The following is a 26,304-nucleotide window of genomic DNA, read 5'->3' on the forward strand; positions in this document are numbered from 1 at the left end:
TTGAGGGACAGGGTTAGATATCCGTTTAGGGTTCCGATTGGAACTAGGGTTAGTGATATGTTGAGGGCTAGGGTTAGAGATCCGGTTAGGGTTCCGCTTGGACCTAGGGTTAGGGTTATGTTGAGGGCGAGGGGTAGAGATCCGGTTAGGGTTCCGATTGAACCTAGGGTTAGGGTTATTATGAGGGCTAGGGTTAGAGATCCGGTTAGGGTTCCGATTGGACCTAGGGTTAGGGTTATGTTGAGGGCTAGGGTTAGATATCCGGTTAGGGTTCCGATTGGACCTAGGGTTAGGATTATGTTGAGGGCTTGCGTTAGAGATCCGGTTAGGGCTCCGGTTGGACCTAGGGTTAGGGTTATGTTGAGGGCTAGGGATAGATATCCTCTTAGGGTTCCGATTGGACCTAGGGTTAGGGTTATGTTGAGGGCTAGGGTTAGAGATCCGTTTAGGGTTCCGATTGGACCTAGGGTTAGGGTTATGTTGAGGGCGAGTGGTAGAGATCCGGTTAGGGTACCGATTGTACCTAGGGTTAGGGTTATGTTGAGAGCTAGGTATACAGATCAGGTTAGGGTTCCGATTGGACCTAGGGTTAGGGTTATGTTGAGGGCTAGGGTTAGAGATCCGGTTAGGGTACCGATTGGACCTAGGTATAGGGTTATGTTGAGGGCTAGGTATACAGATCCGGTTAGGGTTCCGATTGGACCTAGTGTTAGGGTTATGTTGAGGGCTTCTGTTAGAGATCCGGTTACGGTTCCGATTGAACCTAGGGTTAGGTTTATGTTGAGGGCTAGGGTTAGAGATCCGGTTAGGGTTCTGGTTGGACCTAGGGTTAGGGTAATGTTGAGGGCTAGGATTAGAGATCCGGTTAGGATTCCGGTTGGACCTAGGGTTAGGGTTATGCTGAGGGATAGGGATAGATATCCTCTTAGGGTTCCGATTGGACCTAGGGTTAGGGTTATGTTGAGGGCTAGGGTTAGAGATCCGTTTAGGGTTCCGATTGGACCTAGGGTTGGGGTTATGTTGAGGGTGAGCGGTAGAGATCCGGTTAGGGTACCGATTGGACCTAGGGTTAGGGTTATGTTGAGGGCTAGATATACAGATCCGGTTAGGGTTCCGATTGGACCTCGGGTTAGGGTTATGTTGAGGGCTAGGGTTAGAGATCCAGTTAGGGTTCCGATTGAACCTAGGCTTAGGTTTATGTTGAGGGCTAGGGTTAGATATCTGGTTAGGGTTCCTATTGGACCTAGGGTTACCGTTAAGTTGAGGGCTAGGGTTAGAGATCCGTTTAGGTTTCCGAGTGGACCTAGGGTTAGGGTTATGTTGTGGGCTAGAGTTAGAGATCCGGTTAGGGTACCGATTGGACCTAGGTTTAGGGTTAAGTTGAGGGCTAGGGTTAGAGATCCGGATAGGGTTCCGATTGGACCTAGGGTTAGGGTTATGTTGAGGGCTAGGGTTAGAGATCCGGTTAGGGTGCCGTTTGGACCTAGGGTTACGGTTATGTTGAGGGCTAGGGTTAGAGATCCGGTTACGGTTCCGATTGGACCTAGGGTTAGGGTTCTGTTGAGGGCTAGGGTTAGATATCCGGTTAGGGTTCCGATTGGAGCTAGGGTTAGGTTTATGTTGAGGGCTAGTGTTAGATATCCGGTTAGGGTTCCGATTGCACCCAGGGTTAGGGTTATTTTTAGGGCTAGGGTTAGAGATCCGGTTAGGGTTCCGATTGGACCTAGGGTTAGGGTTTTGTTGAGGGCGAGGGGTAGAGATCCTGTTAGGGTTCCGATTGGACCTAGGGTTAGGGTTCTGTTGAGGGCTAGGGTTAGATATCCGGTTAGGGTTCCGATTGGAGCTTGGGTTAGGGTTATGTTGAGGGCTAGGGTTATATACGGTTAGGGTTCCGATTGGAGCTAGGGTTAGGGTTATGTTGAGGGCTAGGGTTAGAGATCCGGTTAGGGTTCCGATTGGACCTAGGGTTAGCGTTATGTTGAGGGACAGGGTTAGATATCCGTTTAGGGTTCCGATTGGAACTAGGGTTAGTGATATGTTGAGGGCTAGGTTGAGAGATCCGGTTAGGGTTCCGATTGGACCTAGGGTTAGGGTTATGTTGAGGGCTAGGGTTAGAGATCCGGTTAGGGTTCCGATTGGACCTCAGGTTAGGGTTATGTTGAGCGCTACGGTTAGAAATCCGCTTACGGTACCAATTGGACCTAGGGATAGGGTTATGTTGAGGGCTAGGTATACAGATCCGGTTAGGGTTTCGATTGGACCTAGGGTTAGGGTTATGTTGAGGGCTAGGGTTAGAGATCCGGTAGGGATCCGATTGGACCTAGGGTTAGGGTTATGTTGAGGGCTAGGGTTAGAGATCCGGTTAGGGTTCCGATTGGACCTAGGGTTAGGGTTATGTTGAGGGCGAGGGGTAGACAACCTGTTAGGGTTCCGATTGGACCTAGGGTTAGGGTTTTGTTGAGGGCTAGGGTTAGAGATCCGGTTAGGGGACCGATTGGACCTAGGGTTAGGGTTATGTTGAGGGCTAGCGTTAGAGATCCGGTTAGGGTTCCGATTGAACCTCGGGTTAGGGTTATTATGAGGGCTAGGGTTAGAGATCCGGTTAGGGTTCCGATTGGACCTAGGGTTAGGGTTATGTTTAGGGCTAGGGTTAGATATCCGGTTAGGGTTCCGATTGGACCTAGGGTTAGGATTATGTTGAGGGCTAGCGTTAGAGATCCGGTTAGGGTTCCGATTGGACCTAGGGTTAGGATTATGTTGAGGGCTAGCGTTAGAGATCCGATTAGGGTTCCGATTGGTCCTAGGGTTAGGGTTATGTTGAGGGCTAGGGTTAGAGATCCGGTTACCGTTCCGATTGGACCTAGGGTTAGGGTTCTGTTGAGGGCTAGGGTTAGAGATCCGCTTAGGGTTCCGATTGGAGCTAGGGTTAGGGTTATGTTGAGGGCTAGTGTTAGATATCCGGTTAGGGTTCCGATTGCACCTAGGGTTAGGGTTATGTTGAGGGCTAGGTTTAGAGATCCGGTTAGGGTTCCGATTGGACCTAGGGTTAGGGTTATGTTGAGGGCTAGGGTTAGAGATCCTGTTAGGGTTCTAATTGAACCTAGGGTTAAGGTTATGTTGAGGGCTAGGGTTAGAGATCCGGTTAGGGTTCCGTTTGGACCTAGGGTTAGGGTTATGTTGAGGGCTAGGGTTAGAGATCCGGTTACGGTTCCGATTGGACCTAGGGTTAGGGTTCTGTTGAGGGGGAAGATTAGAGATCCTGTTAGGTTTCCGATTGGACCTAGGGTTAGGGTTATGTTGAGGGCTAGGGTTAGAGATCCGGTTAGGGTTCCGATTGGACCTAGGGTTAGGGTTATGTTGAGGGCTAGGTATACAGACCGGTTAGGGTTCCGATTGGACCTAGGGTTAGGGTTATGTTGAGGGCTAGGGTTAGAGATCCGGTTAGGGTTCCGATTGGACCTCAGGTTAGGGTTATGTTGAGCGCTAGGGTTAGAAATCCGCTTACGGTACCGATTGGACCTAGGGATAGGGTTATGTTGAGGGCTAGGTATACAGATCCGGTTAGGGTTCCGATTGGACCTAGGGTTAGGGTTATGTTGAGGGCTAGGGTTAGAGATCCGGTAGGGATCCGATTGGACCTAGGGTTAGGGTTATGTTGAGGGACAGGGTTAGATATCCATTTAGGGTTCCGATTGGAACTAGGGTTAGTGATATGTTGAGGGCTAGGTTTAGAGATCCGGTTAGGGTTCCGATTGGACCCCGTGTTAGGGTTATGTTGAGGGCTAGGGTTAGAGATCCGGTTAGGGTTCCGATTGGACCTCAGGTTAGGGTTATGTTGAGCGCTAGGGTTAGAAATCCGCTTACGGTACCGATTGGACCTAGGGATAGGGTTATGTTGAGGGCTAGGTATACAGATCCGGTTAGGGTTCCGATTGGACCTAGGGTTAGGGTTATGTTGAGGGCTAGGGTTAGAGATCCTCTTAGGGTTCCGATTGGAACTAGGGTTAGTGATATGTTGAGGGCTAGGGTTAGAGATCCGGTTAGGGTTCCGATTGGACCTAGGGTTAGGATTATGTTGAGGGCGAGGGGTAGAGATCCCGTTAGGGGACCGATTGGACTTAGGGTTAGGGTTATGTTGAGGGCTAGCGTTAGAGATCCGGTTAGGGTTCCGATTGAACCTAGGGTTAGGGTTATTATGAGGGCTAGGGTTAGAGATCCGGTTAGGGTTCCGATTGGAACTAGGGTTAGGGTTATGTTGAGGGCTAGGGTTAGATATCCGGTTAGGGTTCCGATTGGACCTAGGGTTAGGATTATGTTGAGGGCTAGCGTTAGAGATCCGGTTAGGGCTCCGATTGGTCCTAGGGTTAGGGTTATGTTGAGGGCTGGGGTTAGACATCTGGTTAGGGTTCCGATTGGACCCAGGGTTAGGGTTATGTTGAGGGCTAGGGTTAGAGATCCGGTTAGGGTTCCGATTGGACCTAGGGTTAGGGTTATGTTGAGGGCTAGGATTAGAGATCCTGTTAGGGTTCCGATTGGACCTAGGGTTAGGGTTATATTGAGGGCTAGGATTAGAGATCCTGTTAGGGTTCCGATTGGACCTAGGGTTAGGGTTCTGTTGAGGGCTAGGGTTATATATCCGGTTAGGGTTCCGATTGGAGCTAGGGTTAGGGTTATGTTGAGGGCTAGTGTTAGATATCCGGTTAGGGTTCCGATTGCACCCAGGGTTAGGGTTATTTTTAGGGCTAGGGTTAGAGATCCGGTTAGGGTTCCGATTGGACCTAGGGTTAGGGTTTTGTTGAGGGCGAGGGGTAGAGATCCTGTTAGGGTTCCGATTGGACCTAGGGTTAGGGTTCTGTTGAGGGCTTGGGTTAGATATCCGGTTAGGGTTCCGATTGGAGCTAGGGTTAGGGTTATGTTGAGGGCTAGGGTTAGATATCCGTTTAGGGTTCCGATTGGAGCTAGGGTTAGGGTTATGTTGAGGGCTAGGGTTAGAGATCCGGTTAGGGTTCCGATTGGACCTAGGGTTAGCGTTATGTTGAGGGATAGGGTTAGATATCCGTTTAGGGTTCCGATTGGAACTAGGGTTAGTGATATGTTGAGGGCTAGGTTGAGAGATCCAGTTAGGGTTCCGATTGGACCTAGGGTTAGGGTTATGTTGAGGGCTAGGGTTAGAGATCCGGTTAGGGTTCCGATTGGACCTAGGGTTAGGGTTATGTTGAGCGCTAGGGTTAGAAATCCGCTTACGGTACCAATTGGACCTAGGGATAGGGTTATGTTGAGGGCTAGGTATACAGATCCGGTTAGGGTTCCGATTGGACCTAGGGTTAGGGTTATGTTGAGGGCTAGGGTTAGAGATCCGGTAGGGATCCGATTGGACCTAGGGTTAGGGTTATGTTGAGGGCTAGGGTTAGAGATCCGGTTAGGGTTCCGATTGGACCTAGGGTTAGGGTTATGTTGAGGGCGAGGGGTAGACAACCTGTTAGGGTTCCGATTGGACCTAGGGTTAGGGTTTTGTTGAGGGTTAGGGTTAGATATCTGGTTAGGGTTCCGATTGGACCTAGGGTTAGGGTTATGTTGAGTGCTAGGGTTAGATATCCGGTTAGGGTTCCGATTGGACCTAGGGTTAGGGTTATGTTGAGTGCTAGGGTTAGAGATCCGGTTAGGGTTCCGATTGGACCTAGGGTTAGGGTTATGTTGAGGGCGAGGGGTAGAGATCCGGTTAGGGGACCGATTGGACCTAGGGTTAGGGTTATGTTGAGGGCTAGCGTTAGAGATCCGGTTAGGGTTCCGATTGAACCTCGGGTTAGGGTTACTATGAGGGCTAGGGTTAGAGATCCGGTTAGGGTTCCGATTGGACCTAGGGTTAGGGTTATGTTTAGGGCTAGGGTTAGATATCCGGTTAGGGTTCCGATTGGACCTAGGGTTAGGATTATGTTGAGGGCTAGTGTTAGAGATCCGGTTAGGGTTCCGATTGGTCCTAGGGTTAGGGTTATGTTGAGGGCTGGGGTTAGACATCTGGTTAGGGTTCCGATTGGACCCAGGGTTAGGGTTATGTTGAGGGCTAGGGTTAGAGATCCGGTTAGGGTTCCGATTGGACCCAGGGTTAGGGTTATGTTGAGGGCTAGGGTTAGAGATCCGGTTAGGGTTCCGTTAGGACCTAGGGTTACGGTTATGTTGAGGGCTAGGGTTAGAGATCCGGTTACCGTTCCGATTGGACCTAGGGTTAGGGTTCTGTTGAGGGCTAGGGTTAGATATCCGCTTAGGGTTCCGATTGGAGCTAGGGTTAGGGTTATGTTGAGGGCTAGTGTTAGATATCCGGTTAGGGTTCCGATTGCACCTAGGGTTAGGGTTATGTTGAGGGCTAGGGTTAGAGATCCGGTTAGGGTTCCGATTGGACCTAGGGTTAGGGTTATGTTGAGGGCTAGGGTTAGAGATCCGGTTAGGGTTCTGATTGAACCTAGGGTTAAGGTTATGTTGAGGGCTAGGGTTAGAGATCCGGTTAGGGTTCCGTTTGGACGTAGGGTTAGGGTTATGTTGAGGGCTAGGGTTAGAGATCCGGTTACGGTTCCGATTGGACCTAGGGTTAGGGTTCTGTTGAGGGGGAAGATTAGAGATCCTGTTAGGTTTCCGATTGGACCTAGGGTTAGGGTTATGTTGAGGGCTAGGGTTAGAGATCCGGTTAGGGTTCCGATTGGACCTAGGGTTAGGGTTATGTTGAGGGCTAGGTATACAGACCGGTTAGGGTTCCGATTGGACCTAGGGTTAGGGTTATGTTGAGGGCTAGGGTTAGAGATCCGGTTAGGGTTCCGATTGGACCTCAGGTTAGGGTTATGTTGAGCGCTAGGGTTAGAAATCCGCTTACGGTACCGATTGGACCTAGGGATAGGGTTATGTTGAGGGCTAGGTATACAGATCCGGTTAGGGTTCCGATTGTACCTAGGGTTAGGGTTATGTTGAGGGCTAGGGTTAGAGATCCGGTAGGGATCCGATTGGACCTAGGGTTAGGGTTATGTTGAGGGACAGGGTTAGATATCCATTTAGGGTTCCGATTGGAACTAGGGTTAGTGATATGTTGAGGGCTAGGGTTAGATATCCGGTCAGGGTTCCGATTGGAGCTAGGGTTAGGGTTATGTTGAGGGCTAGGGTTAGAGATCCGGTTAGGGTTCCGATTGGACCTCAGGTTAGGGTTATGTTGAGCGCTAGGGTTAGAAATCCGCTTACGGTACCGATTGGACCTAGGGATAGGGTTATGTTGAGGGCTAGGAATACAGATCCGGTTAGGGTTCCGATTGGACCTAGGGTTAGGGTTATGTTGAGGGCTAGGGTTAGAGATCCGGTTACGGTTCCGATTGGACCTAGGGTTAGGGTTATGTTGAGGGCTAGGGTTAGAGATCCTCTTAGGGTTCCGATTGGAACTAGGGTTAGTGATATGTTGAGGGCTAGGGTTAGAGATCCGGTTAGGGTTCCGATTGGACCTAGGGTTAGGATTATGTTGAGGGCGAGGGGTAGAGATCCCGTTAGGGGACCGATTGGACTTAGGGTTAGGGTTATGTTGAGGGCTAGCGTTAGAGATCCGATTAGGGTTCCGATTGAGCCTAGGGTTAGGGTTATTATGAGGGCTAGGGTTAGAGATCCGGTTAGGGTTCCTATTGGACCTAGGGTTAGGGTTATGTTGAGAGCTAGGGTTAGATATCCGGTTAGGGCTCCGATTGGTCCTAGGGTTAGGGTTATGTTGAGGGCTGGGGTTAGACATCTGGTTAGGGTTCCGATTGGACCCAGGGTTAGGGTTATGTTGAGGGCTAGGGTTAGAGATCCGGTTAGGGTTCCGATTGGACCTACGGTTAGGGTTATGTTGAGGGCTAGGATTAGAGATCCTGTTAGGGTTCCAATTGGACCTAGGGTTAGGGTTATATTGAGGGCTAGGATTAGAGATCCTGTTAGGGTTCCGATTGGACCTAGGGTTAGGGTTATGTTGAGGGCGAGGGTTAGAGATCCGGTTAGGGTTCCGATTTGACCTAGGGTTAGCTTTATGTTGAGGGACAGGGTTAGATATCCGTTTAGGGTTCCGATTGGAACTAGGGTTAGTGATATGTTGAGGGCTAGGGTTAGAGATCCGGTTAGGGTTCGAATCGGATCTAGGGTTAAGGTTATGTTGAGGGCTAGGGTTAGAGATCCAGTTAGGGTTCCGGTTCGACCTAGGGTTAGGGTTATGTTGAGGGCTAGGATTAGAGATCCGGTTAGGGCTCCGGTTGGACCTAGGGTTAGGGTTATGTTGAGGGCTAGGGATAGATATCCTCTTAGGGTTCCGATTGGACCTAGGGTTAGGGTTATGTTGAGGGCTAGGGTTAGAGATCCGTTTAGGGTTCCGATTGGACCTAGGGTTAGGGTTATGTTGAGGGCTAGGTATACAGATCAGGATAGGGTTCCGATTGGACCTAGGGTTAGGGTTATGTTGAGGGCTAGGGTTAGAGATCCTGTTAGGGTTCCGATTGGACTTCAGGTTAGGTTTATGTTGAGCGCTAGGGATAGAGATCCGGTTAGGGCACCGATTGGACCTAGGGATAGGGTTATGTTGAGGGCTAGGTATACAGATCCGGTTAGGGTTCCGATTGGACCTAGTGTTAGGGTTATGTTGAGGGCTACTGTTAGAGATCCGGTTACGGTTCCGATTGAACCTAGGGTTAGGTTTATGATGCAGGCTAGGGTTAGAGATCCGGTTAGGGTTCTGGTTGGACCTAGGGTTAGGGTAATGTTGAGGGCTAGGATTAGAGATCCGGTTAGGATTCCGGTTGGACCTAGGGTTAGGGTTATGCTGAGGGATAGGGATAGATATCCTCTTAGGGTTCCGATTGGACCTAGGGTTAGGATTATGTTGAGGGCTAGGGTTAGAGATCCGTTTAGGGTTCCGATTGGACCTAGGGTTGGGGTTATGTTGAGGGTGAGCGGTAGAGATCCGGTTAGGGTACCGATTGGACCTAGGGTTAGGGTTATGTTGAGGGCTAGGTATATAGATCCGGTTAGGGTTCCGATTGGACCTCGGGTTAGGGTTATGTTGAGGGCTAGGGTTAGAGATCCGGTTAGGGTTCCGATTGAACCTAGGGTTAGGTTTATGTTGAGGGCTAGGGTTAGATATCTGGTTAGGGTTCCGATTGGACCTAGGGTTACCGTTAAGTTGAGGGCTAGGGTTAGAGTTCCGTTTAGGTTTCCGATTGGACCTAGGGTTAGGGTTATGTTGTGGTCTAGAGTTAGAGATCCGGTTAGGGTACCGATTGGACCTAGGGTTAGGGTTATATTGAGGGCTAGGGTTAGAGATCCGGTTAGGGTTCCGTTTGGACGTAGGGTTAGGGTTATGTTGAGGGCTAGGGTTAGAGATCCGGTTACGGTTCCGATTGGACCTAGGGTTAGGGTTCTGTTGAGGGGGAAGATTAGAGATCCTGTTAGGTTTCCGATTGGACCTAGGGTTAGGGTTATGTTGAGGGCTAGGGTTAGAGATCCGGTTAGGGTTCCGATTGGACCTAGGGTTAGGGTTATGTTGAGGGCTAGGTATACAGACCGGTTAGGGTTCCGATTGGACCTAGGGTTAGGGTTATGTTGAGGGCTAGGGTTAGAGATCCGGTTAGGGTTCCGATTGGACCTCAGGTTAGGGTTATGTTGAGCGCTAGGGTTAGAAATCCGCTTACGGTACCGATTGGACCTAGGGATAGGGTTATGTTGAGGGCTAGGTATACAGATCCGGTTAGGGTTCCGATTGGACCTAGGGTTAGGGTTATGTTGAGGGCTAGGGTTAGAGATCCGGTAGGGATCCGATTGGACCTAGGGTTAGGGTTATGTTGAGGGACAGGGTTAGACATCCATTTAGGGTTCCGATTGGAACTAGGGTTAGTGATATGTTGAGGGCTAGGTTTAGAGATCCGGTTAGGGTTCCGATTGGACCTAGTGTTAGGGTTATGTTGAGGGCTAGGGTTAGAGATCCGGTTAGGGTTCCGATTGGACCTCAGGTTAGGGTTATGTTGAGCGCTAGGGTTAGAAATCCGCTTACGGTACCGATTGGACCTAGGGATAGGGTTATGTTGAGGGCTAGGAATACAGATCCGGTTAGGGTTCCGATTGGACCTAGGGTTAGGGTTATGTTGAGGGCTAGGGTTAGAGATCCGGTTACGGTTCCGATTGGACCTAGGGTTAGGGTTATGTTGAGGGCTAGGGTTAGAGATCCTCTTAGGGTTCCGATTGGAACTAGGGTTAGTGATATGTTGAGGGCTAGGGTTAGAGATCCGGTTAGTGTTCCGATTGGACCTAGGGTTAGGATTATGTTGAGGGCGAGGGGTAGAGATCCCGTTAGGGGACCGATTGGACTTAGGGTTAGGGTTATGTTGAGGGCTAGCGTTAGAGATCCGATTAGGGTTCCGATTGAGCCTAGGGTTAGGGTTATTATGAGGGCTAGGGTTAGAGATCCGGTTAGGGTTCCTATTGGACCTAGGGTTAGGGTTATGTTGAGAGCTAGGGTTAGATATCCGGTTAGGGCTCCGATTGGTCCTAGGGTTAGGGTTATGTTGAGGGCTGGGGTTAGACATCTGGTTAGGGTTCCGATTGGACCCAGGGTTAGGGTTATGTTGAGGGCTAGGGTTAGAGATCCGGTTAGGGTTCCGATTGGACCTAGGGTTAGGGTTATGTTGAGGGCTAGGATTAGAGATCCTGTTAGGGTTCCAATTGGACCTAGGGTTAGGGTTATATTGAGGGCTAGGATTAGAGATCCTGTTAGGGTTCCGATTGGACCTAGGGTTAGGGTTATGTTGAGGGCGAGGGTTAGAGATCCGGTTAGGGTTCCGATTTGACCTAGGGTTAGCTTTATGTTGAGGGACAGGGTTAGATATCCGTTTAGGGTTCCGATTGGAACTAGGGTTAGTGATATGTTGAGGGCTAGGGTTAGAGATCCGGTTAGGGTTCGAATCGGATCTAGGGTTAAGGTTATGTTGAGGGCTAGGGTTAGAGATCCAGTTAGGGTTCCGGTTCGACCTAGGGTTAGGGTTATGTTGAGGGCTAGGATTAGAGATCCGGTTAGGGCTCCGGTTGGACCTAGGGTTAGGGTTATGTTGAGGGCTAGGGATAGATATCCTCTTAGGGTTCCGATTGGACCTAGGGTTAGGGTTATGTTGAGGGCTAGGGTTAGAGATCCGTTTAGGGTTCCGATTGGACCTAGGGTTAGGGTTATGTTGAGGGCGAGGGGTAGAGATCCGGTTAGGGTACCGACTGGACCTAGGGTTAGGGTTATGTTGAGGGCTAGGCATACAGATCAGGATAGGGTTCCGATTGGACCTAGGGTTAGGGTTATGTTGAGGGCTAGGGTTAGAGGTCCTGTTAGGGTTCCGATTGGACTTCAGGTTAGGTTTATGTTGAGCGCTAGGGATAGAGATCCGGTTAGGGCACCGATTGGACCTAGGGATAGGGTTATGTTGAGGGCTAGGTATACAGATCCGGTTAGGGTTCCGATTGGACCTAGTGTTAGGGTTATGTTGAGGGCTACTGTTAGAGATCCGGTTACGGTTCCGATTGAACCTAGGGTTAGGTTTATGATGCAGGCTAGGGTTAGAGATCCGGTTAGGGTTCTGGTTGGACCTAGGGTTAGGGTAATGTTGAGGGCTAGGATTAGAGATCCGGTTAGGATTCCGGTTGGACCTAGGGTTAGGGTTATGCTGAGGGATAGGGATAGATATCCTCTTAGGGTTCCGATTGGACCTAGGGTTAGGATTATGTTGAGGGCTAGGGTTAGAGATCCGTTTAGGGTTCCGATTGGACCTAGGGTTGGGGTTATGTTGAGGGTGAGCGGTAGAGATCCGGTTAGGGTACCGATTGGACCTAGGGTTAGGGTTATGTTGAGGGCTAGGTATATAGATCCGGTTAGGGTTCCGATTGGACCTCGGGTTAGGGTTATGTTGAGGGCTAGGGTTAGAGATCCGGTTAGGGTTCCGATTGAACCTAGGGTTAGGTTTATGTTGAGGGCTAGGGTTAGATATCTGGTTAGGGTTCCGATTGGACCTAGGGTTACCGTTAAGTTGAGGGCTAGGGTTAGAGTTCCGTTTAGGTTTCCGATTGGACCTAGGGTTAGGGTTATGTTGTGGGCTAGAGTTAGAGATCCGGTTAGGGTACCGATTGGACCTAGGGTTAGGGTTATGTTGAGGGCTAGTTATACAGATCCGGTTATGGTTCCGATTGGACCTATTGTTAGGGTTATGTTGAGGGCTAGGATTAGAGATCCGGTTAGGGTTCCGATTGGACCTAGGGTTAGGGTTATGTTGAGGGCGAGGGGTAGAAATCCGGTTAGGGTACCGATTGGACCTAGGGTTAGGGTTATGTTGAGGACTAGGGTTCGAGATCCGGTTAGGGTTCCGATTGGACCTAGGGTTAGCCTTATGTTGAGGGACAGGGTTAGATATCCGTTTAGGGTTCTGATTGGAACTAGGGTTAGTGATATGTTGAGGGCTAGGGTTAGAGATACGGTTAGGGTTCCGATTGGACCTAGGGTTAGGGTTATGTTGAGGGCTAGGATTAGAGATCCGGTTAGGTTTCCGGTTGGACCTAGGGTTAGGGTTATGTTGAGGGCTAGGGATAGATATCCTCTTAGGGTTCCGATTGGACCTGGGGTTAGGGTTATGTTGAGGGCGAGGGTTAGAGATCCGGTTAGGGTTCCAATTGAACCTCGGGTTAGGGTTATGTTGAGGGCGAGGGTTAGAGATCCGGTTAGGGTTCCGATTGGACCTAGGGTTAGGGTTATGTTGAGGGCTAGGGTTAGAGATCCGGTTACGGTTCCGATTGGACCTAGGGTTAGGGTTCTGTTGAGGGCGAGGGTTAGAGATCCTGTTAGGGTTCCGGTTGGACCTAGGGTTAGGGTTATGTTGAGGGCTAGGGTTAGAGATCCGGTTAGGGTTCCGATTGGACCTAGGGTTAGCGTTATGTTGAGGGACAGGGTTAGATATCCGTTTAGGGTTCCGATTGGAACTAGGGTTAGTGATATGTTGAGGGCTAGGTTTAGAGATCCGGTTAGGGTTCCGATTGGACCTAGGGTTAGGGTTATGTTGAGGGCTAGGGTTAGAGATCCGGTTAGGGTTCCGGTTGAACCTAGGGTTAGGGTTATGTTGAGGGCTAGGATTAGAGATCCGGTTAGGGTTCCGGTTGGACCTAGGGTTAGGGTTATGTTGAGGGCTAGGAATAGATATCCTCTTAGGGTTCCGATTGGACCTAGGGTTAGGGTTATGTTGAGGGCGAGGGTTAGAGATCCGGTTAGGGTTCCGATTGAACCTCGGGTTAGGGTTATGTTGAGGGCTAAGGTTAGAGATCGGTTTAGGGTTCCGATTGAACCTTGGGTTAGGGTTATGTTGAGGGCTAGGGTTAGAGATCTGGTTAGGGTTCCGATTGGACCTAGGGTTACGGTTATGTTGAGGGCTAGGGTTAGAGATCCGTTTAGGTTTCCGATTGGACCTAGGGTTAGGGTTATGTTGAGGGCTAGGGTTAGAGCTCCGGTTAGGGTACCGATTGTACCTAGGGTTAGGGTTATGTTGAGGGCTAGGTATACAGATCCGGTTAGGGTTCCGATTGGACCTAGGGTTAGGGTTATGTTGAGGGCTAGGGTTAGAGATCCGGTTACGGTTCCGATTGGACCTAGGGTTAGGGTTATGTTGAGGGCTAGGGTTAGAGATCCGATTACGGTTCCGATTGGACCTAGGGTTAGGGTTCTGTTGACGGCGAAGGTTAGAGATCCTCTTAGGGTTCCGATTGGAACTAGGGTTAGTGATAAGTTGAGGGCTAGGGTTAGAGATCCGGTTAGGGTTCAGATTGGACCTAGGGTTAGGGTTATGTTGAGGGCGAGGGGTAGAGATCCCGTTAGGGGACCGATTGGACTTAGGGTTAGGGTTATGTTGAGGGCTAGCGTTAGAGATCCGGTTAGGGTTCCGATTGAACCTAGGGTTAGGGTTATTATGAGGGCTAGGGTTAGAGATCCGGTTAGGGTTCCGATTGGACCTAGGGTTAGGGTTATGTTGAGGGCTAGGGTTAGATATCCGGTTAGGGTTCCGATTGGACCTAGGGTTAGGATTATGTTGAGGGCTAGCGTTAGAGATCCGGTTAGGGCTCCGATTGGTCCTAGGGTTAGGGTTATGTTGAGGGCTGGGGTTAGACATCTGGTTAGGGTTCCGATTGGACCCAGGGTTAGGGTTATGTTGAGGGCTAGTGTTAGAGATCCGGTTAGGGTTCCGATTGGACCTAGGGTTAGGGTTATGTTGAGGGCTAGGATTAGAGATCCTGTTAGGGTTCCGATTGGACCTAGGGTTAGGGTTATATTGAGGGCTAGGATTAGAGATCCTGTTAGGGTTCCGATTGGACCTAGGGTTAGGGTTATGTTGAGGGCGAGGGTTAGAGATCCGGTTAGGGTTCCGATTTGACCTAGGGTTAGCGTTATGTTGAGGGACAGGGTTAGATATCCGTTTAGGGTTCCGATTGGAACTAGGGTTAGTGATATGTTGACGCTAGGGTTAGAGATCCGGTTAGGGTTCCGATCGGATCTAGGGTTAAGGTTATGTTGAGGGCTAGGGTTAGAGATCCAGTTAGGGTTCCGGTTCGACCTAGGGTTAGGGTTATGTTGAGGGCTAGGATTAGAGATCCGGTTAGGGCTCCGGTTGGACCTAGGGTTAGGGTTATGTTGAGGGCTAGGGATAGATATCCTCTTAGGGTTCCGATTCGACCTAGGGTTAGGGTTATGTTGAGGGCTAGGGTTAGAGATCCGTTTAGGGTTCCGATTGGACCTAGGGTTAGGGTTATGTTGAGGGCGAGGGGTAGAGATCCGGTTAGGGTACCGACTGGACCTAGGGTTAGGGTTATGTTGAGGGCTAGGTATACAGATCAGTTTAGGGTTCCGATTGGACCTAGGGTTAGGGTTATGTTGAGGGCTAGGGTTAGAGATCCGGTTAGGGTTCCGATTGGACTTCAGGTTAGGTTTATGTTGAGCGCTAGGGATAGAGAGACGGTTAGGGCACCGATTGGACCTAGGGATAGGGTTATGTTGAGGGCTAGGTATACAGATCCGGTTAGGGTTCCGATTGGACCTAGTGTTAGGGTTATGTTGAGGGCTACTGTTAGAGATCCGCTTACGGTTCCGATTGAACCTAGGGTTAGGTTTATGATGAGGGCTAGGGTTAGAGATCCGGTTAGGGTTCTGGTTGGACCTAGGGTTAGGGTAATGTTGAGGGCTAGGATTAGAGATCCGGTTAGGATTCCGGTTGGACCTAGGGTTAGGGTTATGCTGAGGGATAGGGATAGATATCCTCTTAGGGTTCCGATTGGACCTAGGGTTGGGGTTATGTTGAGGGTGAGCGGTAGAGATCCGGTTAGGGTACCGATTGGACCTAGGGTTAGGGTTATGTTGAGGGCTAGGTATACAGATCCGGTTAGGGTTCCGATTGGACCTCGGGTTAGGGTTATGTTGAGGGCTAGGGTTAGAGATCCGGTTAGGGATCCGATTGAACCTAGGGTTAGGTTTATGTTGAGGGCTAGGGTTAGATATCTGGTTAGGGTTCCGATTGGACCTAGGGTTACCGTTAAGTTGAGGGCTAGGGTTAGAGATCCGTTTAGGTTTCCGATTGGACCTAGGGTTAGGGTTATGTTGTGGGCTAGAGTTAGAGATCCGGTTAGGGTACCGATTGGACCTAGGGTTAGGGTTATGTTGAGGGCTAGTTATACAGATCCGGTTAGGGTTCCGATTGGACCTAGGGTTAGGGTTATGTTGAGGGCTAGGGTTAGAGATCCGGTTAGGGTTCCGATTGGACCTAGGGTTAGGGTTATGTTGAGGGCGAGGGGTAGAAATCCGTTTAGGGTACCTATTGGACCTAGGGTTAGGGTTATGTTGAGGACTAGGGTTCGAGATCCGGTTAGGGTTCCGATTGGACCTAGGGTTAGCCTTATGTTGAGGGACAGGGTTAGATATCCGTTTAGGGTTCTGATTGGAACTAGGGTTAGTGATATGTTGAGGGCTAGGGTTAGAGATACGGTTAGGGTTCCGATGGGACCTAGGGTTAGGGTTATGTTGAGGGCTAGGATTAGAGATCCGGTTAGGGTTCCGGTTGGACCTAGGGTTAGGGTTATGTTGAGGGCTAGGGATAGATATCCTCTTAGGGTTCCGATTGGACCTGGGGTTAGGGTTATGTTGAGGGCGAGGGTTAGAGATCCGGTTAGGGTTCAGATTGAACCTCGGGTTAGGGTTATGTTGAGGGCGAGGGTTAGAGATCCGGTTAGGGTTCCGATTGGACCTAGGGTTAGGGTTATGTTGAGGGCTAGGGTTAGAGATCCGGTTACGGTTCCGATTGGACCTAGGGTTAGGGTTCTGTTGGGGGCGAGGGTTAGAGATCCTGTTAGGGTTCCGGTTGGACCTAGGGTTAGGGTTATGTTGAGGGCTAGGGTTAGAGATCCGGTTAGGGTTCCGATTGGACCTAGGGTTAGCGTTATGTTGAGGGACAGGGTTAGATATCCGTTTAGGGTTCCGATTGGAACTAGGGTTAGGGTTATGTTGAGGGCTAGGAATAGATATCCTCTTAGGGTTCCGATTGGACGTAGGGTTAGGGTTATGTTGAGGGCGAGGGTTAGAGATCCGGTTAGGGTTCCGATTGAACCTCGGGTTAGGGTTATGTTGAGGGCTAAGGTTAGAGATCGGGTTAGGGTTCCGATTGAACCTAGGGTTAGGGTTATGTTGAGGGCTAGGGTTAGAGATCTGGTTAGGGTTCCGATTGGACCTAGGGTTACGGTTATGTTGAGGGCTAGGGTTAGAGATCCGTTTAGGTTTCCGATTGGACCTAGGGTTATGGTTATGTTGAGGGCTAGGGTTAGAGCTCCGGTTAGGGTACCGATTGTACCTAGGGTTAGGGTTATGTTGAGGGCTAGGTATACAGATCCGGTTAGGTTTCCGATTGGACCTAGGGTTAGGGTTATGTTGAGGGCTAGGGTTAGAGATCCGGTTAGGGTTCCGATTGAACCTAGGGTTAGGGTTATGTTGAGGGCTAGGGTTAGAGATCCGGTTATGGTTCCGATTGAACCTAGGGTTAGGGTTATGTTGAGGACTAGGGTTCGAGATCCGGTTAGGGTTCCGATTGGACCTAGGGTTAGCCTTATGTTGAGGGACAGGGTTAGATATCCGTTTAGGGTTCTGATTGGAACTAGGGTTAGTGATATGTTGAGGGCTAGGGTTAGAGATCCGGTTAGGGTTCCGATTGGACCTAGGGTTAGGGTTATATTGAGGGCTAGGGTTAGAGATCCCGTTAGGGTTCCTGTTGGACCTAGGGTTAGGGTTATGTTGAGGGCTAGGATTAGAGATCCGGTTAGGGTTCCGGTTGGACCTAGGGTTAGGGTTATGTTGAGGGCTAGGGATAGATATCCTCTTAGGGTTCCGATTGGACCTAGGGTTAGGGTTATGTTGAGGGCGAGGGTTAGAGATCCGGTTAGGGTTCCGATTGAACCTCGGGTTAGGGTTATGTTGAGGGCTAGGGTTAGAGATCGGGTTAGGGTTCCGATTGGTCCTAGGGTTAGGGTTATGTTGAGGGCTGGGGTTAGACATCTGGTTAGGGTTCCGATTGGACCCAGGGTTAGGGTTATGTTGAGGGCTAGGGTTAGAGATCCGGTTAGGGTTCCGCTTGGACCCAGGGTTAGGGTTATGTTGAGGGCTAGGGTTAGAGATCCGGTTAGGGTTCCGATTGGACCTAGGGTTTGGGTTATGTTGAGGGCTAGGATTAGAGATCCTGTTAGGGTTCTGATTGGACCTAGGGTTAGGGTTATATTGAGGGCTAGGATTAGAGATCCTGTTAGGGTTCCGATTGGACCTAGGGTTAGGGTTATGTTGAGGGCGAGGGTTAGAGATCCGGTTAGGGTTACGATTGGACCTAGGGTTAGAGTTATGTTGAGGGACAGGGTTAGATATCCGTTTAGGGTTCCGATTGGAACTAGGGTTAGTGATATGTTGAGGGCTAGGGTTAGAGATCCGGTTAGGGTTCCGATTGGACCTAGGGTTAAGGTTATGTTGAGGGCTAGGGTTAGAGATCCAGATAGGGTTCCGGTTGGACCTAGGGTTAGGGTTATGTTGAGGGCTAGGATTAGAGATCCGGTTAGGGCTCCTGTTGGACCTAGGGTTAGGGTTATGTTGAGGGCTAGGGATAGATATCCTCTTAGGGTTCCGATTGGACCTAGGGTTAGGGTTATGTTGAGGGCTAGGGTTAGAGATCCGTTTAGGGTTCCGATTGGACCTAGGGTTAGGGTTATGTTGAGGGCGAGGGGTAGAGGTCCGGTTAGGGTACCGATTGGACCTAGGGTTAGGGTTATGTTGAGGGCTAGGTATACAGATCAGGTTAGGGTTCCGATTGGACCTAGGGTTAGGGTTATGTTGAGGGCTATGGTTAGAGATCCGGTTAGGGTTCCGATTGGACTTCAGGTTAGGTTTATGTTGAGCGCTAGGGATAGAGATCCGGTTAGGGTACCGATTGGACCTAGGGATAGGGTTATGTTGAGGGCTAGGTATACAGATCCGGTTAGGGTTCCGATTGGACCTAGTGTTAGGGTTATGTTGAGGGCTACTGTTAGAGATCCGGTTACGGTTCCGATTGAACCTAGGGTTAGGTTTATGTTGAGGGCTAGGGTTAGAGATCCGGTTAGGGTTCTGGTTGGACCTAGGGTTAGGGTAATGTTGAGGGCTAGGATTAGACATCCGGTTAGGATTCCGGTTGGACCTAGGGTTAGGTTTATGCTGAGGGATAGGGATAGATATCCTCTTAGGGTTCCGATTGGACCTAGGGTTAGGGTTATGTTGAGGGCTAGGGTTCGAGATCCGGTTAGGGTTCCGATTGTAGCTAGGGTTACTGTTATGTTGAGGGCTAGTGTTAGATATCCGGTTAGGGTTCCGATTGCACCCAGGGTTAGGGTTATGTTGAGGGCTAGGGTTAGAGATTCGGTTAGGGTTCCGATTGGACCTAGGGTTAGGGTTATGTTGAGGGCGAGGGGTAGAGATCCTGTTAGGGTTCCGATTGGACCTAGGGTTAGGGTTTTGTTGAGGGTTAGGGTTAGATATCCGGTTAGGGTTCAGATTGGACCTAGGGTTAGGGTTATGTTGAGTGCTAGGGTTAGATATCCGGTTAGGGTTCCGATTGGACCTAGGGTTAGTGTTTTGTTGAGGGCTAGGTTTAGAGATCCGGTTAGGGTTCCGTTTGGACCTAGGTTTAGGGTTATGTTGAGGGCTAGGGTTAGAGATCCGGTTAGGGTTCCGATTTGACCTAGGGTTAGGGTTATGTTGAGGGCTAGGGATAGAGATCCGGTTAGGGTTCCGATTGAACCTAGGGTTACGGTTATGTTGAGGGCTAGGGTTAGAGATCCGGTTAGGGTTCCGTTTGGATCTAGGGTTAGGGTTATGTTGAGGGCTAGGGTTAGAGATCCGGTTACGGTTCCGATTGGACCTAGGGTTAGGGTTCTGTTGAGGGCTAGGGTTAGAGATCCGGTTAGGGTTCCGATTGGACCTAGGGTTAGCGTTATGTTGAGGGACTGGGTTAGATATCCGTTTAGGGTTCCGATTGGAACTAGGGTTAGTGATATGTTGAGGGCTAGGTTTAGAGATCCGGTTAGGGTTCCGATTGGACATAGGGTTAGGGTTATGTTGAGGGCTAGGGTTAGAGATCCGGTTAGGGTTCCGATTGGACCTCAGGTTAGGGTTATGTTGAGCGCTAGGTTTAGAAATCCGCTTACGGTACCGATTGGACCTAGGGATAGGGTTATGTTGAGGGCTAGGTATACAGATCCGGTTAGGGTTCCGATTGGACCTAGGGTTAGGGTTATGTTGAGGGCTAGGGTTCGAGATCCGGTTAGGGATCCGATTGGACCTAGGGTTAGGGTTATGTTGAGGGCTAGGGTTAGAGATCCGGTTAGGGTTCCGTTTGGACCTAGGGTTAGGGTTATGTTGAGGGCGAGGGGTAGAGATCCTGTTAGGGTTCCGATTGGACCTAGGGTTAGGGTTTTGTTGAGTGTTATGGTTAGATATCCGGTTAGGGTTCCGATTGGACCTAGGGTTAGGGTTATGTTGAGTGCTAGGGTTAGATATCCGGTTAGGGTTCCGATTGGACCTAGGGTTAGGGTTTTGTTGAGGGCTAGGGTTAGACATCCGGTTAGGGTTCCGATTGGACCTAGGGTTAGGGTTATGTTGAGGGCGAGGGGTAGAGATCCGGTTAGGGGACCGATTGGACCTAGGGTTAGGGTTATGTTGAGGGCTAGCGTTAGAGATCCGGTTAGGGTTCCGATTGAACCTAGGGTTAGGGTTATTATGAGGGCTAGGGTTAGAGATCCGGTTAGGGTTCCGATTGGACCTAGGGTTAGGGTTATGTTTAGGGCTAGGGTTAGATATCCGGTTAGGGTTCCGATTGGACCTAGGGTTAGGATTATGTTGAGGGCTAGCGTTAGAGATCCGGTTAGGTTCCGATTGGTCCTAGGGTTAGGGTTATGTTGAGGGCTGGGGTTAGACATCTGGTTAGGGTTCCGATTGGACCCAGGGTTAGGGTTATGTTGAGGGCTAGGGTTAGAGATCCAATTAGGGTTCCGATTGGAGCTAGGGTTAGGGTTATGTTGAGGGCTAGTGTTAGATATCCGGTTAGGGTTCCGATTGCACCTAGGGTTAGGGTTATGTTGAGGGCTAGGGTTAGAGATCCGGTTAGGGTTCCGATTGGACCTAGGGTTAGGGTTATGTTGAGTGCTAGGGTTTGATATCCGGTTAGGGTTCCGATTGGACCTAGGGTTAGGTTTTTGTTGAGGGCTAGGGTTAGAGATCCGGTTAGGGTTCCGATTGGACCTAGGGTTAGCGTTATGTTGAGGGCTAGGGTTAGAGATCCGTTTAGGGTTCCGATTGGACCTAGGGTTGGGGTTATGTTGAGGATGAGCGGTAGAGATCCGGTTAGGGTACCGATTGGGCCTAGGGTTAGGGTTATGTTGAGGGCTAGGTATACAGATCCGGTTAGGGTTCCGATTGGACTTCAGGTTAGGTTTATGTTGAGCGCTAGGGATAGAGATCCGGTTAGGGTACCGATTGGACCTAGGGATAGGGTTATGTTGAGGTCTAGGTATACAGATCCGGTTAGGGTTCCGATTGGACCTAGTGTTAGGGTTATGTTGAGGGCTAGTGTTAGAGATCCGATTATGGTTCCGATTGAACCTAGGGTTAGGTTTATGTTGAGGGCTAGGGTTAGAGATCCGGTTAGGGTTCTGGTTGGACCTCGGGTTAGGGTTATGTTGAGGGCTAGGGTTAGAGATCCAGTTAGGGTTCCGATTGAACCTAGGGTTAGGTTTATGTTGAGGGCTAGGGTTAGATATCTGGTTAGGGTTCCGATTGGACCTAGGGTTACCGTTAACTTGAGGGCTAGGGTTAGAGATCCGTTTAGGTTTCCGATTGGAACTAGGGTTAGGGTTATGTTGTGGGCTAGAGTTAGAGATCCGGTTAGGGTACCGATTGGACCTAGGTTTAGGGTTATGTTGAGGGCTAGGGTTAGAGATCCGGTTAGGGTTCCGATTGGACCTAGGGTTACGGTTATGTTGAGGGCTAGGGTTAGATATCCGGTTAGGGTTCCGATTGTAGCTAGGGTTAGGGTTATGTTGAGGGCTAGTGTTAGATATCCGGTTAGGGTTCCGATTACACCCAGGGTTAGGGTTATGTTGAGGGCTAGGGTTAGAGATCCGGTTAGGGTTCCGATTGGACCTAGGGTTAGGGTTATGTTGAGGGCGAGGGATAGAGATCCTGTTAGGGTTCCGATTGGACCTAGGGTTAGGGTTTTGTTGAGGGTTAGGGTTAGATATCCGGTTAGGGTTCAGATTGGACCTAGGGTTAGGGTTATGTTGAGTGCTAGGGTTAGATATCCGGTTAGGGTTCCGATTGGACCTAGGGTTAGGGTTTTTTTGAGGGCTAGGGTTAGAGATCCGGTTAGGGTTCCGTTTGGACCTAGGTTTAGGGTTATGTTGAGCTCTAGGGTTAGACATCCGGTTAGGGTTCCGATTTGACCTAGGGTTAGGGTTATGTTGAGGGCTAGGGATAGAGATCCGGTTAGGGTTCCGATTGAACCTAGGGTTACGGTTATGTTGAGGGCTAGGGTTAGAGATCCGGTTAGGGTTCCGTTTGGACCTAGGGTTAGGGTTATATTGAGGGCTAGGGTTAGAGATCCGGTTACGGCTCCGATTGGACCTAGGGTTAGGGTTCTGTTGAGGGCGAAGATTAGAGATCCTGTTAGGTTTCCGATTGGACCTAGGGTTAGGGTTATGTTGAAGGCTAGGGTTAGAGATCCGGTTAGGGTTCCGATTGGACCTAGGGTTAGCGTTATGTTGAGGGACTGGGTTAGATATCCGTTTAGGGTTCCGATTGGAACTAGGGTTAGTGATATGTTGAGGGCTAGGTTTAGAGATCCGGTTAGGGTTCCGATTGGACCTAGGGTTAGGGTTATGTTGAGGGCTAGGTTTAGCGATCCGGTTAGGGTTCCGATTGGACCTCAGGTTAGGGTTATGTTGAGCGCTAGGGTTAGAAATACGCTTACGGTACCGATTGGACCTAGGGATAGGGTTATGTTGAGGGCTAGGTATACAGATTCGGTTAGGGTTCCGATTGGACCTAGGGTTAGGGTTATGTTGAGGGCTAGGGTTCGAGATCCGGTTAGGGATCCGATTGGACCCAGGGTTAGGGTTATGTTGAGGGCTAGGGTTAGAGATCCGGTTAGGGTTCCGATTGGACCTAGGGTTAGGGTTATGTTGAGGGCGAGGGGTAGAGATCCTGTTAGGGTTCCGATTGGACCTAGGGTTAGGGTTTTGTTGAGGGTTAGGGTTAGATATCCGGTTAGGGTTCCGATTGGACCTAGGGTTAGGGTTATGTTGAGTGCTAGGGTTAGATATCCGGTTAGGGTTCCGATTGGACCTAGGGTTAGGACTTTGTTGAGGGCTAGGGTTAGACATCCGGTTAGGGTTCCGATTGGACCTAGGGTTAGGGTTATGTTGAGGGCGAGGGGTAGAGATCCGGTTAGGGGACCGATTGGACCTAGGGTTAGGGTTATGTTGAGGGCTAGGGTTAGAGATCCGGTTAGGGTTCCGATTGGACCTAGGGTTAGGGTTATGTTTAGGGCTAGGGTTAGATATCCGGTTAGGGTTCCGATTGGACCTAGGGTTAGGATTATGTTGAGGGCTAGCGTTAGAGATCCGGTTAGGGTTCCGATTGGTCCTAGGGTTAGGGTTATGTTGAGGGCTGGGGTTAGACATCTGGTTAGGGTTCCGATTGACCCAGGGTTAGGGTTCTGTTGAGGGCTAGGGTTAGAGATCCAGTTAGGGTTCCGATTGGAGCTAGGGTTAGGGTTATGTTGAGGGCTAGTGTTAGATATCCGGTTAGGGTTCCGATTGCATCTAGGGTTAGGGTTATGTTGAGGGCTAGGGTTAGAGATCCGGTTAGGGTTCCGATTGGACCTAGGGTTAGGGTTATGTTGCGGGCGAGGGGTAGAGATCCTGTTAGGGTTCCGATTGGACCTAGGGTTAGTGTTTTGTTGAGGGTTAGGGTTAGATATCCGGTTAGGGTTCCGATTGGACCTAGGGTTAGGGTTATGTTGAGTGCTAGGGTTTGATATCCGGTTAGGGTTCCGATTGGACCTAGGGTTAGGTTTTTGTTGAGGGCTAGGGTAGAGATCCGGTTAGGGTTCCGATTGGACCTAGGGTTAGCGTTATGTTGAGGGCTAGGGTTAGAGATCCGTTTAGGGTTCCGATTGGACCTAGGGTTGGGGTTATGTTGAGGATGAGCGGTAGAGATCCGGTTTGGGTACCGATTGGACCTAGGGTTAGGGTTATGTTGAGGGCTAGGTATACAGATCCGGTTAGGGTTCCGATTGGACTTCAGGTTAGGTTTATGTTGAGCGCTAGGTATAGAGATCCGGTTAGGGTACCGATTGGACCTAGGGATAGGGTTATGTTGAGGTCTAGGTATACAGATCCGGTTAGGGTTCCGATTGGACCTAGTGTTAGGGTTATGTTGAGGGCTAGTGTTAGAGATCCGGTTATGGTTCCGATTGAACCTAGGGTTAGGTTTATGTTGAGGCTAGGTTTAGAGATCCGGTTAGGGTTCTGGTTGGACCTCGGGTTAGGGTTATGTTGAGGGCTAGGGTTAGAGATCCAGTTAGGGTTCCGATTGAACCTAGGGTTAGGTTTATGTTGAGGGCTAGGGTTAGATATCTGGTTAGGGTTCCGATTGGACCTAGGGTTACCGTTAACTTGAGGGCTAGGGTTAGAGATCCGTTTAGGTTTCCGATTGGAACTAGGGTTAGGGTTATGTTGTGGGCTAGAGTTAGAGATACGGTTAGGGTACCGATTGGACCTAGCTTTAGGGTTATGTTGAGGGCTACGGTTAGAGATCCGGTTAGGGTTCCGATTGGACCTAGGGTTACGGTTATGTTGAGGGCTAGGGTTCGAGATCCGGTTAGGGTTCCGTTTCACCTAGGGTTACGGTTATGTTGAGGGCGAGGGTTCGAGATCCTGTTAGGGTTCCGATTGGACCTAGGGTTAGGGTTATGTTGAGGGCGAGGGTTAGAGATCCGGTTAGGGTTCCGATTGGACCTAGGGTTAGCGTTATGTTGAGGGACAGGGTTAGATATCCGTTTAGGGTTCTGATTGGAACTAGGGTTAGTGATATGTTGAGGGTTAGGGTTAGAGATCCGGTTAGGGTTCCGATTGGAACTAGGGTTAGGGTTATGTTGAGGGCGAGGGTTAGAGATCCTGTTAGGGTTCCGATTGGACCTAGGGTTAGGGTTATGTTGAGGGCTAGGGTTAGAGATCCGGTTAGGGTTCCGGTTGGACCTAGGGTTAGGGTTATGTTGAGGGCTAGGAATAGATATCCTCTTAGGGTTCCGTTGGACCTAGGGTTAGGGTTATGTTGAGGGCGAGGGTTAGAGATCCGGTTAGGGTTCCGATTGAACCTCGGGTTAGGATTATGTTGAGGGCTAAGGTTAGAGATCGGGTTAGGGTTCCGATTGAACCTAGGGTTAGGGTTATGTTGAGGGCTAGGGTTAGAGATCTGGTTAGGGTTCCGATTGGACCTAGGGTTACGGTTATGTTGAGGGCTAGGGTTAGAGATCCGTTTAGGTTTCCGATTGGACCTAGGGTTAGGGTTATGTTGAGGGCTAGGGTTAGAGCTCCGGTTAGGGTACCGATTGTACCTAGGGTTAGGGTTATGTTGAGGGCTAGGTATACAGATCCGGTTAGGGTTCCGATTGGACCTAGGGTTAGGGTTATGTTGAGGGCTAGGGTTAGAGATCCGGTTAGGGTTCCGATTGAACCTAGGGTTAGGGTTATGTTGAGGGCTATGGTTAGAGATCCGGTTAGGGTTCCGATTGAACCTAGGGTTAGGGTTATGTTGAGGACTAGGGTTCGAGATCCGGTTAGGGTTCCGATTGGACCTAGGGTTAGCCTTATGTTGAGGGACAGGGTTAGATATCCGTTTAGGGTTGTGATTGGAACTAGGGTTAGTGATATGTTGAGGGCTAGGGTTAGAGATCCGGTTAGGGTTCCGATTGGACCTAGGGTTACGGTTATGCTGAGGGCTAGGGTTCGAGATCCGGTTAGGGTTCCGATTGGACCTAGGGTTAGGGTTATGTTGAGGGCTAGGGTTAGAGATCCGGTTAGGGTTCCTATTGGACCTAGGGTTAGGGTTCTGTTGAGGGTTAGGGTTAGAGATCCGGTTAGGGTTCCGATTGGACCTAGGGTTAGGGTTCTGTTGAGGGTTAGGGTTAGAGATCCGGTTAGGGTTCCGATTGGACCTAGGGTTAGGGTTATGTTGAGGGCGAGGGTTAGAGATCCTGTTAGGGTTCCGATTGGACCTAGGGTTAGGGTTATGTTGAGGGCGAGGGTTAGAGATCCGGTTAGGGTTCCGATTCGACCTAGGGTTAGCGTTATGTTGAGGGACAGGGTTAGATATCCGTTTAGGGTTCTGATTGGAACTAGGGTTAGTGATATGTTGAGGGTTAGGGTTAGAAATCCGGTTAGGGTTCCGATTTGACCTAGGGTTAGGGTTATGTTGAGGGCGAGGGTTAGAGATCCTGTTAGGGTTCCGATTGGACCTAGGGTTAGGGTTATGTTGAGGGCTAGGGTTAGAGATCCGGTTAGGTTTCCGGTTGGACCTAGGGTTAGGGTTATGTTGAGGGCTAGGGATAGATATCCTCTTAGGGTTCCGATTGGACCTAGGGTTAGGGTTATGTTGAGGGCGAGGGTTAGAGATCCGGTTAGGGTTCCGGTTGG

Source organism: Miniopterus natalensis, chromosome 13, assembly GCF_054644295.1.
Source record: "Miniopterus natalensis isolate mMinNat1 chromosome 13, mMinNat1.hap1, whole genome shotgun sequence".
NCBI lineage: Eukaryota > Metazoa > Chordata > Mammalia > Chiroptera > Miniopteridae > Miniopterus > Miniopterus natalensis.